At 31.5% G+C, this 14262-nt stretch overlaps 1 protein-coding gene and 1 long non-coding RNA gene across 2 annotated transcripts in view; one reads left to right on the forward strand and one right to left on the reverse strand.

Moving 5' to 3' along the window:
- yellow-b overlaps positions 1–14262 on the reverse strand; it is a 52820-nt gene that overhangs the window by 9449 nt on the left and 29109 nt on the right. The gene's annotated exons all lie outside the window — the stretch shown is intronic.
- LOC143205814 (uncharacterized) lies at positions 925–10808 on the forward strand. Its single transcript, XR_013007934.1, has 3 exons — positions 925–1006; positions 7915–7994; positions 10671–10808. It is a non-coding gene; the product is annotated as an uncharacterized LOC143205814 (long non-coding RNA).

A 14262-nucleotide genomic window follows, 5' to 3' on the forward strand; every position in this document is an offset into this window, starting at 1 on the left:
GATGTGCAGTTATAACCTATGGATAACCTGAAGAATACATAAACGCCAGAGTGGTTTCTGCTGGCTTTTATGTACGGATTACGCGTTCATCATAGCTATTATAAGTTAAAAGAAGGGAGTCCACAATAGAAACAGGAGTATTGATTATTTATTTGAGTTTTAGGGTAAATGATGTGGCTCGGTGAATGGAGGTAAAACGAAATGAAACAGTGGTGTTTACATTATGTGACCATTATTTATTGAAGTAATATAAAATATAAAAATAGAAATGATAAAACGGATGGCAGCAGAGTTACCTGTTGATAAGGCTTGGGCAGTCGATGGTGACACGTCTAAACCAAACGATGGTTGAGCACTGAATGAATCGAAATACCCTTCGATAACATCCCAGATAAACGTCTCGGGGTTGCCGCTAGCTATTCGTTATCGGGTTCTAGTTGGCGCTGCTGGCACCCCGCCCGTGTTCAACATCTGGGATTATATTTCTGGGTATTTTGTAGACCGTTATTCCACGATATAAAATTCGACATGCCTCAAGGTCGCTACAGAGTATTTCACTTAATCTTGGCAAGTTTTGCAACCTTTGATCTCATTGCACGTCCTTTATTGTTACTGTTAGGACATAAGCTGGTACATCGTTCGTTACCTTCCCCTTTGTGCAGTGTACATATGTTTATTAGTTACCGGTATTGTCTGTTATCCATAATGATTATCACTCAATATTATTAACTAGTATGGTCCAAGATTATTGTTAATCATTCTGGTTATTCCATCATTTTATTATCTACCATTGTCATCGTCTTTTATTGAGATTATCAATAACATCGTTTATCAGTATTTGTCCATACATTTATTTATCGATATTATTATTTAGCAATATTATAATCCGCCAGCATAATTATTTACCCCTTGATTTAGTTGCCAGTACAAGCTAGTGCGTTAGACTTGAATTATATTTCACGTATATTGCTAAATTCACCCTTGTCATTGGACATTCGTTGCTGGGGTACGTATCCATTTTGTTTTCAGCCCTATCACCCGACCATATCGACATCAAGATTTCGCACGCTTTATTTGCTTTATTTATTGTGTAAATAGTTGTTATACTATTTATTTTGATCTCTATTTTTATTTATTTAAAATATTGGATTATTTCATATCGTTTTATTTAATATAATTTTTATTTTACGTTCTGGGTTTTAAAATAAACCTACACATGGTTTTTTGTAGTTTTATTTTTAGTAATAAAAATACATATTAAAACTATTTCTAGTTCATTTTAAATTAATTTATCGCTATATAATCGCCGAACTATAATTCGAATCTGATGTATTTTTAAAACATACAATTATGACTAATGTATCAGACCAGCTACACTTATTCTAATCAGGGCCGACGCCTAGGCTATTAAATCTACGTCCAACGATCGTTAAAGAACATTTTGGCCAACACAAAAGAAAAAAACGGCCGGCAAACACTTTACGTAACGACCGACGGTACCGTTATGTCATTTCGCCAATTCGAGGTAACCAACCCGTACGTTTTTATTTGTTTTTAAGGTTATGTTCTATACGAAGCGTCGCTCCTAATGTTTCGATTGTACCGATCCGTTACGGATGGCTTTGCATAGGTCACGAATCAGTACGAGCGGAATTTTTGCCAATTTAAAGCCGACCCGGTATTAAGTAAACGGAATGCTTAGCGCTTTATCGCCGTTTCATTGTTCGTTTTTCTTTTCTCGAACGCTTCGCAGGGTTCGCGCGCAATGTATCTCATTATTGTGACCTTTTGATAAATTACCGAGAGAAAATCGTTCAATGTCAAGCATCGTATTGTGGTTTTTATTCGAAAATGTAGAAGAATTTCGCTTCGATATGAACATAGCATTATTTTATACAGACCAAGACTTTCAACGAATATTTCATTATGCTTGAAGCATTATATCAATATCAAGTAATCGTTGTTTTTTAAATTATATTTTGTTCAAATCAACAACATTCATATTTCCAGGGCATTTCACTGTAAAGAAACAGACAGGAGAAAGAAACAAGTCCTGGTTATCTTAGTTTTATCAGGCTATACACCCCTTGAAGACAATATCCCCATGTAAGAGGTCAATTAAAAAGTCCCTGGACTGACACATAGAAGGCGCTACTAGATTTAAATCCATATGTTTTTTAGTTAACCCTAACCTTCAAAATATGCATGTACAAATTTGACAGCTGTCAGATCATTAGTTTGTACATTATAGCATTTTGAATGAAGCAACTTTTGTTATTGTGAAAAAAAATGGATAAAAAGAATTTCGCGTGTTGATAAAATATTGCTTTTTGAAGGGCAAAAATGCAGTTGAAGCAATTTTTTTTCTTTTTGCTAAGTTTAGACGTGGTGAAATGAGCACCGAAGACGGTAAACGCAGTGGGCGTCAAAAAGAGGTTGTTACCGACAAAAACATTTAAAAAATCCACAAAATGATTTTGAATGACCGTAAATTGAAATTAAATAAAATAGAAGACACTCTAAATATATCAACTGAACATGTAATCATGTCATTCACGCGAGTGGGTGCCGCGCGAGCTCACTTTTGACCAAAAACAACGACGAGTTGAAGATTCGGAACAGTATTTGAAGATGATCAAGCGTAATAAACCCGAGTTTTTGCGTCGATATGTGACAATGTATGAAACATTGCTCCATCATTTCATTCCGAAGTCCAATCGACAGTCATCCGAGTGGACTACACACGATTAACCCGCTCCAAAGCGTGAGAAAACGCAACAGTCGAATGGCAAGGTTATGGCGTTCGTATTTTGGGATGCGCATGGAATAATTTTCATTGACTACCTTGAAAAAGGAAGAACAAGCGACAGCGACTATTACATAGCGTGATTGGACCGTTTGAAGGACGAAAGCGGTGAAAAACGGCCGCATTTGAAGAAAAAGAAAGTGCTGCTTCACCAAGACAATGCACCGTGTGACAAGTTAGTGAAAACGATGGCAAAAATCCATGAATTGATCCTCGAATTGGTTCCTCATCCACCGCGTTCTCCAGATCTGGCCGCCAGCGACTATTTCCTGTTCTCAGATCTCAAAAGAATGCTCGCTGTGAATAAATTTTCGTCGAATGAAGAGGTGATCCCCGAAACTGAGACCTATTTTGAAGCAAAGGAAAAATCGTACTACAAAAATGGTATCGAAAAGCTGTCTTGAAGGGAATTATGTTGAGTAAAAAAACTAATTTTGCCAAAAATGTGTTATACTATGGTAGGCCGGGGACTTTTTAATGGACCAGTTCACATGGGAATCTAAAAACATAATCAACATGCATTTCACGTAATATTCGTAGTTAATTATTAAATAACCGATTTTTTTACTAGAATATATATTTTGCTTCTTATTTTATTACAAAAGAGTAAATAATCAAACAAATCAATTACTACTGACAATTACATAAGTGTAATATAATAAAATAATATAAAGTAACGGTGTCAACTATCGACTGAAAACGACTATCGACCGTTTAGTAACTGACTACTTTTTACTATCGACTGTTTCAGTGGCTATTTTCAGTCCGACTGATTTTATTATTATTTACTAACTAGTGTTTCAGTTGTGTTATTTTAATTATTATTTTCGGTTCTACTAGTTTCGTTCGACTGATTTTTAACATTCGTCCAGTCGTCCTTGCCGCGACCTTGAAAATAATGTGCCGAATTTATGCTTACATAGATTTATATGTGATATATTCGGTTTTATTCATTTTTTTTGTAGTTTGCTTGTAAATAACAACATATTGTACATTAATATAGCAGTATTTTGGATCGCTATTTTTCAATATTATTAATGTAATTGGGCAAAAAGAATAAAATTGTGAGTGATAAGAAGTAAAATACCTTTGTTTTTATGGAAATAATAGTATATAACTATCTCGAATTTTGTTCAAGCCTTTTGACTGTCAAAACTTCTTTCTTAAAATCTTGAAAACTAAATTTAGATTCGAAACCACTTGAAGAAGTTTTTAAAATAGCCGTTTTTGCATTTCATAAATAAATCTTAACTGTAAAAAAGTGATAAACTATAATCAACATTTATACTAAATATATCTATTAAATACTATTTGTGATAGGAAAACTCTTCTTTAATATTCAATAGTTTATTTTCATGACTATTAAAAAAATACAAGGAAATAATGATGGTCGCGAAACTTTTTGGTTAAGGCTTATTTTATCAGCAGGTAAGAAATCATTTTTATAATGTATTTTTATTATTTTATAACTTTTCTGTAGAATGATGCATTAAGCGAAACGTTCTATGGCTTGCGAATATTTTGAACGAGAGTCCTCACCTTCTTCTATCTGCCAGAAAGACTGAAAATTTTAGAAATAACACGATATGCGGGAAATCCATATTTTTAGATCCTAGATGTAAAAAAAGCAGGATTTTTTATTACAAATAATGCTGAGGCGACACAAAAATTTATCACAAAAGAAATATCTTCCATTCTAACTTCAAAATATATATATACAGTTTCGCAACTCTAAATTTAAGATACAGCTACTGACGAAGAATGTATTGACATCTGGTGATATTTAAATAAAAAAGTAGGTAGAATAAAAAATACTTACACCAGGTCCTACAACAACTTTACAAAAATTAGAAAACCCATTGGATTTTTGGCAAGCTCGTAAAATGATATTACCTGAATTATATCACAGGAGAAAAGCTGTACATGATCATATTTTTGAATAGTAGTTTAAAATTATTTCCCTTCAATAATAAATTAAACTTTTATTTAAAAAGGGTCTTGCAGTTATTGTGCGATCATTTTCAATTATGTCATGGATTAGTTTTTTTTCCTATGATTAGGTGGATGTTTAGTTTTTATTTAGTATCTATGGTTATTGTACATCTTTAGTTTTAGGTTTTGTTCATGTTCTATTGTATTATCTATATTTATTATAGTATGTTATTTAAAAATAGTGATTGCCGGCTTGGTTGACGCAGTGGTAAAGTCGACAGGACGGTCCACCTACAGTGGTGATAGTCGCGGGTTCAAATCCATGCTGGGGCATGGTCGCAGATTTATGTTTATGATTCTATAATATTTGTGGTTGTCCTAGGCAAGAGTGCAAAATCTATCAAAGAAAATGATCCTAGTCACGTTAGTAACCAGGCTGGATAAAACCGGATGTTTTCTTGGAAGATTTCTAAGTTGGTTACTTTAGTTAGTAAAAGAAGAAGTTAGAAGAAAAGAGAAGAGAAGAAAAGAGACAAGAAGTTAAAGTTAGAAGTTAAGTAAAAAAGAGATGTTTTAAAAATTTTTAAAAAATGCAATTAACATTATTAAAATATGACAAAAACAATTATCTCCGTCCTTTCCTCTTTCACAATATAAGAAAGAGGGAAAGGATTCGAACATCTTCATCCAATATCATAAATGGAAAAAGCAGTCGACCGTGCATTATTTTCAGTCGCTAGCTTCGACTGTTTTGCAACTATCGACTATTTTAAGTCGATAGTTCTCAACGCTAATATAAAGTATTTTCATAATACTTTATATTATTATAGTATTAATCAAATTAAAAATAGAACAACACGTGGTAATTATAGACCTATATAATAATCACTCAGCAGTTATTAAATAGATCTTTTGTTGTTTACAAAATATTATATAATATGCTTTAATAGCTTCAGGAACTTATTTATTTAAATCGATTAATTCATATTGGTACGACTCATCAGTAATGAATGCCTTGTTTTTTTTTTACTTTCATGTTTTAAACTTGGCATTTTCTTCCAATTTACAATAATAATGAATCCTCAAAATATTCATTTTTAACATATCGATAGCAACACAACAAATGTTCGTGCTATGTCAAAAGTTGTAATAATTATGACGATATCCATGTCATAAGTTTTAAACCCTACAAGTTTCATATCTATTATGGGTATCAAGGATCATATATTTACCATTACATTACCATTAATTTGCGCAGTATAATGTATTACCAATACCAATACGTACGTATAATTAAAAAAGCCTAGGAAGGCAAAAACGCATGTTCAACTATATTCTTCGATGTTGTACAAGTCTTTGATAAGGCATAGCATCACGGCCTTGTTCATAAGCTACAGAAAATGTTGCTAAAACAACACACTGAACTATTAACATTTTACTTTACAACTACACTACTTTAAAATAAAATAAGCTAAATCAAGTGTACCACCAAGAAGTGTATTAGGGCTAATTCTTTACCTACTCTACATAAATGGAAAATATCACGATAATTCACAAACTAATGATCCGACAGCTGTCAAATTTATACACGCATCTTTTGAGGGTTAGGGCTAATAAAAAGCATATGGATTTAATTCTAGAAGCGCCATCTATGTGTCAGGCAGGTGACTTTTCAATTTACGTATTAATAACAATGTAATAAGTTTTTTTTTCTCTGCAACTAATTCTTAATAAATGTTCTTTCATTAAGTCAATTGTTATTTTTGAGCAATGTGCCTTTAACTTCAAATATATTAACCACCATGGCATAACATGAATTAAGTCATGTCACTACTTCCGCGAACCAATCAAACGTCACATGTATAGACGACACTGGCATTACACGTGTTTATAATATATAACTTTGTTTACTAAAATATTATGAAAGATTAGTAATGTAAATTTAATCACTTATGATTATATAGCACATATACTACATTGTAGTTAGATATTTGCAAATTTAATATACAAATACTACTATTATAATATAACATTTGTATACAAAAAATACTAATATTAAGTAACTGCTATAATAAATTAATTGTACTAATTCAACATTATAATTAAGTGTCTATAATTCTCGTTCTCACAGTTTCGATTTAGTTAAGATTTAACAATAATATTATCTATAAACATTTGCGGAAATGGCCGGTATGTAACTCGAAATTACTAGATTAATCTAAATTAGAGATAATTTGGAGTAACATTCGCATTATGTTGTTAGTATATTGCCGTGTGGTCGCCAGAATGATAAGTCGTGGAATCAGTGTCTTGTTTCGATATTTTTTTTAGAATTATGCCTGCTTTGTTTTTATATTGCACCTAGAGCTCTTTTATAAACAGCTATTTGGCTTTAATTTAAGTCCATAATATTATTCCAAGAATCGTTAAATTGACTTAACTGTTGGGACTTAACTTGTTGTTATTTTGTTTACAAATCAAGTTAAATATTATTTAAGTTATAATAAGAAGAACTAATAATAAGATAATAAGATAAATAAAGTTATATTAAGTAGAACTAAAAATTCTACGCCATTTCGATATGTCATCTTTCAGAACAATATAATCTCAATGTTAAAATTAAATCTACTTTAAAAATGTTAAAGACCCAGCAGGCTGTGTACACATCATGCTAGATGTTGCTGTTGTTTTATTATATAATGACCTTGTGGTTACACATAATTTATAAGTATATAAACATGCTATTGTTAGTATGAGTTGGAAGAGAAAACACGATCGCTTTTTTATAATTTACTTCTTAGTACTGTGAAGAAAACTATGAAGAAATATTTATGTCATATCTATCTTACTTCATTGTTATAAAAAAAAGAAAGTAGCAGAACATAATATGTATATAAACAGTGTTATTTATAAACAAATATTTTGAGTAATAGTAATAAACGTGCTATATTTGATTAGTATAAATTGAATTTCTGTATACACAGTGTTGGTGATAAATGGAGAATATTTCCAATAATACAGATTTTATTTACATATGATATAAGTATTTATTTCTACAGTGACTTAAAGGAATCTGGGAAGAACCATTGGCCCTTAGTTTGTCTCTAATAAAATAAATTTTTTAGTACCTATTTAATGTAATTTCCTACACAACTAAACAAAATCACGGTTTTCAGGAGTTTGCGTCTTAGTTCAGTGTTGCATCATTTCGGTGTTTACGTGGGAATGGAAACAGTCAGAATCCACAGGTCTCAATGTAACACGACGTATAACACATGGGCTGAAAAGTTCTGAGCCTGGGACATAGATGGCGCTAGTTTCATTGCATTCAGTTAATACTAACGTTCAAAAGAAAGTTGTTAAAATTGTATGGTTCTACTCATAAATTGTGAGTTATTGTGCTAAAAGTGACAATACTTTTGTTATTTTCAAATCAATGGATCAAAAACTGGGAAAAATACCGTTCAATCGAAGTAATGGCTTGAAAAGTGTTATAAGGACTCCACTTAATCAGAAAAAAACAATAAAACCTTGGTTTGCTGACTTCAAACGTGGTCATAGAGACATCGATGAAGTAGAACGCAGTGGACTTCCAGATAAGGTGGTAACACCAAAAAACGTCAAAAAAAAGACAAAATCATTTTGAATGATCTAAAAGTTGCGCGACTTAGCTAACATCTTAAAGATATCAAACAAACGTGTTGGTTATATGTTGCATGAGCATTTGACAATGAGAAAGACAATGGCTGATACATGGATGCAGTGCTTCGCTCCGGAATCAAAACGATCGTCATCTGAGTGGACAACTACTGGAGAACCTCGTCCAAAGCGCGCAAAAGCATAACAATCGGCTGGAAACGCTATTGTACCGGTGTTTTGGGATGTGCGTAGTGTAATATTAATTGATTATTTTTAGAAAGGAAATACCATCGACAGTGAATATTATATGGCGTTACTGGAGAAATTGAAGGCCTAAATTGTAAATAAATGTACGCATATAGCGAAGAAAAATTTTTAAAAAATTCTTTAATCATGACAATGCACAGTGTGAATAGTTAATCAAAACAATGGCAAAACTATATGAATTGAACTTCGAATTGCTCCCACATCCACCGTAGCCGCCAAATTTGGCTCCCAGTAACTACTGGCTGTTTGCGGATCTCAAAAAAATGTTCACCGGTAAGAAACATCGCTCGAATAAAGAGGTTATCGATGAAACGGATGAGGTCTATTTTGAGATAAAATATATATCGTTCTAGAAAAGTGGAATTAAATTCTTAAAGCGGCGCTTGAATGATTGTGTGGCTCTTGATGGATATTACATTGATAAATAAAGACAATTTTTAACAAAAAAAAACGCGTTTTCTTTGTCACAACCGGGACTTTTCAGGCCATGTGTTACGACCAGTTTATTAATGCAGTTACGAGTATAACTATAAAAATAGTCGTTTAAAAATATTTGATTACCATTACGAACAGTACTTAAAAAGAGAAATGACTTTCGCTGATACAAATAGTGACAAAAAAATGAAAATTAATGAAGAAAAGAGCAGAGTATTGACCACGAGAGATGGTTCGTCTGGGAGAGACGAAATACTAATATGAGGACTAAAATCCGGCTTTTCCGACTGCTTAATTTTCCAATCCCTCTATAAGGGTCCGAGACTTGGACAGTGTTACCGTTTGTAGTTCTATGCGCTTGAGGTCTTTCAAATGTGATATTGTGTTAAAAATGAAGTTATTCGGTTAAAACGCCACAGTTGTTCAACAGCTAAAAAACAAATCTAAAGATACATATTGCAATAGTTTGAACAAATACATAAGTCATGCAATGTTGGAAATTGAAGCTATTTCTCACATAATTATGTGGCGAATCGACATCATTTGGATGGAAGTGGATTCAATTTCGACGAGCAATTTCGAAAAAGACATGGACATAGACAGAATGGTTACGGCCCATTATCAACAGCGATGAGATTTATTGAAGAATATTCGTCTCGCGGTTTCAACAGCAGCATATAGCTGAAAAGTAAACACTGTCCCCCACTGCAGGCTATGTATCAATGATGATAATTTAAAAAAGCATACATATAGTTCTTTAGGTTTAGTAATATTGGCAAGTGATTTGATTTTTCACTTTTAATTCAAAATTATGATGAATAATATTGAAAATATGTATAAAAAACAATTAAGGTCATTACAATTTTAAATGGACGACGTCATAACTTTTGTACAGCCATATATCATGCTCCTATTGCTTTTAATGATATAAAAACAAGCTGAGTCATCGGCTTATTACAATCTAATTTATAATACAATTCTTTGTGTAAAGCATTAAAAACACCCTATTAATGGCTAATAGAAATATCGTAGACCTCATTTTGATAACAATATAGCGTGATACCACACGTAACTTATTATAGTTAAGAATTAAGTAGTAATTAAGAGCATAAATGTTTGGAGTCTCCGGATAAGTCCGTTTCTCCTTCCGATACTAAACTTCGATTTTTTTATAACCCTTAGTGGTTCAACAATCAGTCCAGCTAGCAATAAGTATTTCTTTTGGTATTTATTATTTTATTATTATTATTATTTATAGTCTCTCTCAACACTGTTATATTATTTAGCGACTTTCAACACACTAACTTAATTTTTGCGAACATTAAACATTTTTAAACGACCTTTAGCCCCAGCGAGATTCGATCATAGCACCTTATTGTCGACGAGGTAAACTCTTAGTTCGCACTACCTGCTAAACTCTTAGATCGGATGGGAGTAGACTTTTACTCTATACATTCCACTGTTATCACTCACATTGAGCTAATTTGTGTCCGAAAAGCCAATATATCTGGATTAGTTTCCAAATTCCAAATTAATTAAGTTATTATTACGAAACTTAATCTAATGTACTGAATAATATTTTTATTTTCAGTTAGAGACCAGGTAGGAGGTGACTTCTTCAGGATTTTGGAATCATGCCGATTTCGGTTAAAATTCAGATACTAAGTTCGTTATATTGCATTAAATATAAATATTTTGAATTGTATGCTCATTTAGAGTAGAAAAATAGTTCGTAGTTTAGGAGTAGGTAGTTTTTGTAGAATTTTTGTATACATTTCTTCATTATTATTTGTTTATTTTACCTAATAGTATTTTCTTATAGAATAAATCCATTTGAAGACATATCAGATGGGGAGGATCTTTTAAATGATTAGAGAACATTTCAATCGACCATTGTTATTCGTAGCCCAGTTATCGTCATTATTTTTAACGTAGATTATGTTATAAATGTACCCTACTACACTATACTACACAAGATTATATTACTTCGATATTAATATGAGAATGGAGTCTGTCCTCATGCCTCCTTGCACTTCACTTGATTTCCTGAGTGGCAGTTGGTATCTGAAGGTCTTGGTGTAAATAATAAATCCTGTAGTATCTAGGTACACCTACAATACTTGAATACTTGTACAATACTTGAACTGCACAAGCACAGATTTACATTTATTAATTTTTGTTTTCCACAGTGAATAATGTGTCGCCTCAGTTGGCGTCAGATTTCTAAAGTCTTATGTCTAAAGTATTCTTAAAATCTTTACTTTTATTCCTTGTTAATTTTAAATAATATCCATTTTTTTCCTTTGAGTAATTTTACAACAATTCCGGGTCTATAATATTGGTGTTAAGGTGTTAAAAAATATCAATCGCATTCAGATTATGAATGACACAAGTTGTGCGTGTGGTATTGACGATTTTTTTACGCGTAGATCTGACTGAATTTTAGCGATGATCTGGGTTAGATTGACTTTAAGATTTTTGCATAAAGCTATATAAGATGTATTCCTCAAGATATATTGAATTGAAAGCACCATAGTAATAACAGCTCGTTCGAACTTAAATTCATTTTGAAAGGAAGTTTAAATTATTTTGATTTTATTTACTTAATTTATTTCTCACTGATTTAACAACCATTAAGTAAACTGTGGAGACCTTCTTCATGCTTCGGCCTGACCACTTCAATATCATCCCCTCATATTGTGTGGACCTTTACCCCTTCATATTTTGCAGATTGGTACGAAAATGTTAAAATATTTAAAAATAACCATCTGCATCAAGTTTTTGTGTTGTCGAAACACATAAGCAAATGTTCTTTTATTCTAATTGAACCGCATCAACTGTTGAGTGTTCATTTTTTAATATGAATTATTATTAAAAACGTGATGAATGTGAATGAGAATGTATTGTGTTTATGTAGGACTAGGAAACATGATAATTGAGGCGTTTACATATGGTTTCGTTTATTAAATTAGATTTTTTTATATGAAAATGTCTTTTTCTATTTTCTTCCCTATCTGTTTTATCAATTATATCTTTAATTTGAAGAAAATTTCTCTATGGCACGAAATAAATGCCTTTTTGTTTCTCTAAGTGGGTATTATATTGTTTATGCTGCAATGCAATTTAAATCACTGTAAGTTCGCACACTTCACATTAAAATGTTACGAAAATATCAAAATTCAGTTAATATTTTATGTGGTTGTGATGAAATAACAATCTGTTTAGACACCATCTGAACTATGTGGATGTCAAGGTATGGTATCAGGATATTATGAAACTATATAAAAATTACTCAAATGACTATTATATTTTTAACATTTTATTATCTTATTTTATTATCAGCTTTGAAGAAATGTATTGACGAAGTTTATAAAACGCTTATAAAATCTTTAAGAAAATAGGATTATTTTCTCCTCTACCAACGGCCGATTGCATCTGATTGATTAATTTGCCGTCAATAACAGATACAGACATTATCCTAGACAATTTAACACCAGACAGCCAAAAACTCACAAAACATTCAGTATTACTTGCTAGTCCTAATGCTTGACTATATTGTTCATGCCGTATGAGTCAGGTTTTAAGGTAAACGATTGTGAATCACCCAAACTGGATTAGATAGAATTTATTCAAATAAATCAAAAATAAAATCAAAGTTCATTGTTTAAAATTATCAACACGTTTTAAATAATTTGCGGACTAGATGGAAGAATAAATTTAAAAGAATTCTAAGAAGGTTCATATCATAATGTAAGATCGCATATAATTAGACAGTTTCTATCTAGAAACAAATGAGAAAGATTTAGCACCATTAGTATTCAGCTACATTATTTTAAACCAATATAGTTTAAATTCATAGGCTATATGTTATACAATAGCATTAACTTATGAAAAATCTTTACATATACATATATACATATTTATGAAAACGTTGGTTGTTGTAAATAAACGAATATTTGCTTATGTAAACAACATACCAATTAATAATATAAATTTTAACTTATATATTGCCATAATCTCTCCATGCAAACACAATAAAAAATATCGATATTTTAAAAAATATATCTATATAACGGAGTATATAATATACTGGAAACCCCATCGAAAAAATACCCATACTTCTTTTTAACAATATCTATATGTGCCGGCTTGGTTGGCGCAGTAGTAAAGGCAACAGGACGGTCCTACTGTTGCCGAGATAATCTCCAAATTGGTTACTGGCCACTCGGTAGGCTTAATGCCGATGATCGTCGTTCGGAGACTACGCTAAACAGTAGGTGCAGTCCAGATAAATTCTAGTTGTTAAAAAGGACACCCTATAATTTAAAATACCTTTTAAAAAATATAGATATTTCTTTGCAAGAGATCTAATTTTCGAGGTAAATATTTTCCGAAGACCAGGGGACAGTCCCCAAAAAAAGTTCGATACTCTAGTTCAAGAACACTAGGTCTCAATATGGTCTCTTTTTCCCCTCCAGTCGAAAATCTGGAAAGGAACAATCTCAAAAAAGCTCGATACGCTACTTCAAAAACCGTAGGTTTTGATATCTATATTTTCTTTAATGAATTGATAATAGATGGGAGAGAACTTTGTGGCCTCCCTAATTCAGACACAAGAAAAATGCGATGAAAAGCTCAAGTGGAAAGAGAATAGTAAGAAGGAACTAGCAAAACTATGTATGATATTCAAAAATACTGTGTTTGCTTGAACGACAAAATGAATAATCACTTCACAACAAATACAGTATACAACTTTGCTATTGTTTGGATTTCTTTATCCAGTATCAATATGATTCAAAGTAGGGATTTCGGCCTACGAGAAAATTATCGATATATCGGAGAAAAATAAAATATCGACATTCTCATGCAACAACCAGGAAAATATAAATAATAAATAATATATATATATAATAAATAAAATAAATATAATAATAAATAAAATATATCGATATTTAACAAAAAACTAAAAATATTGGCATCGGCCCAAAATAATATCGATATTTTATAAACATTTTACAAAATAGCGTTATTTTTAATTATAAATAAGCGATATTAAGCGAATTTAATAAACAATATTAAAATTAAGTACTAAAATGCACTAAGCCTTTAAAATTAAGTATCAATTTTGAAGGTTTAGGTAAAATAATTTAAAAGTGTATAAAATGTTTAAGAAATATTCACAA

This window comes from Rhynchophorus ferrugineus, unplaced genomic scaffold, assembly GCF_030347505.1.
Source record: "Rhynchophorus ferrugineus isolate W39M unplaced genomic scaffold, kcgeb_rfMv2 rfM1, whole genome shotgun sequence".
Taxonomy (NCBI): domain Eukaryota; kingdom Metazoa; phylum Arthropoda; class Insecta; order Coleoptera; family Curculionidae; genus Rhynchophorus; species Rhynchophorus ferrugineus.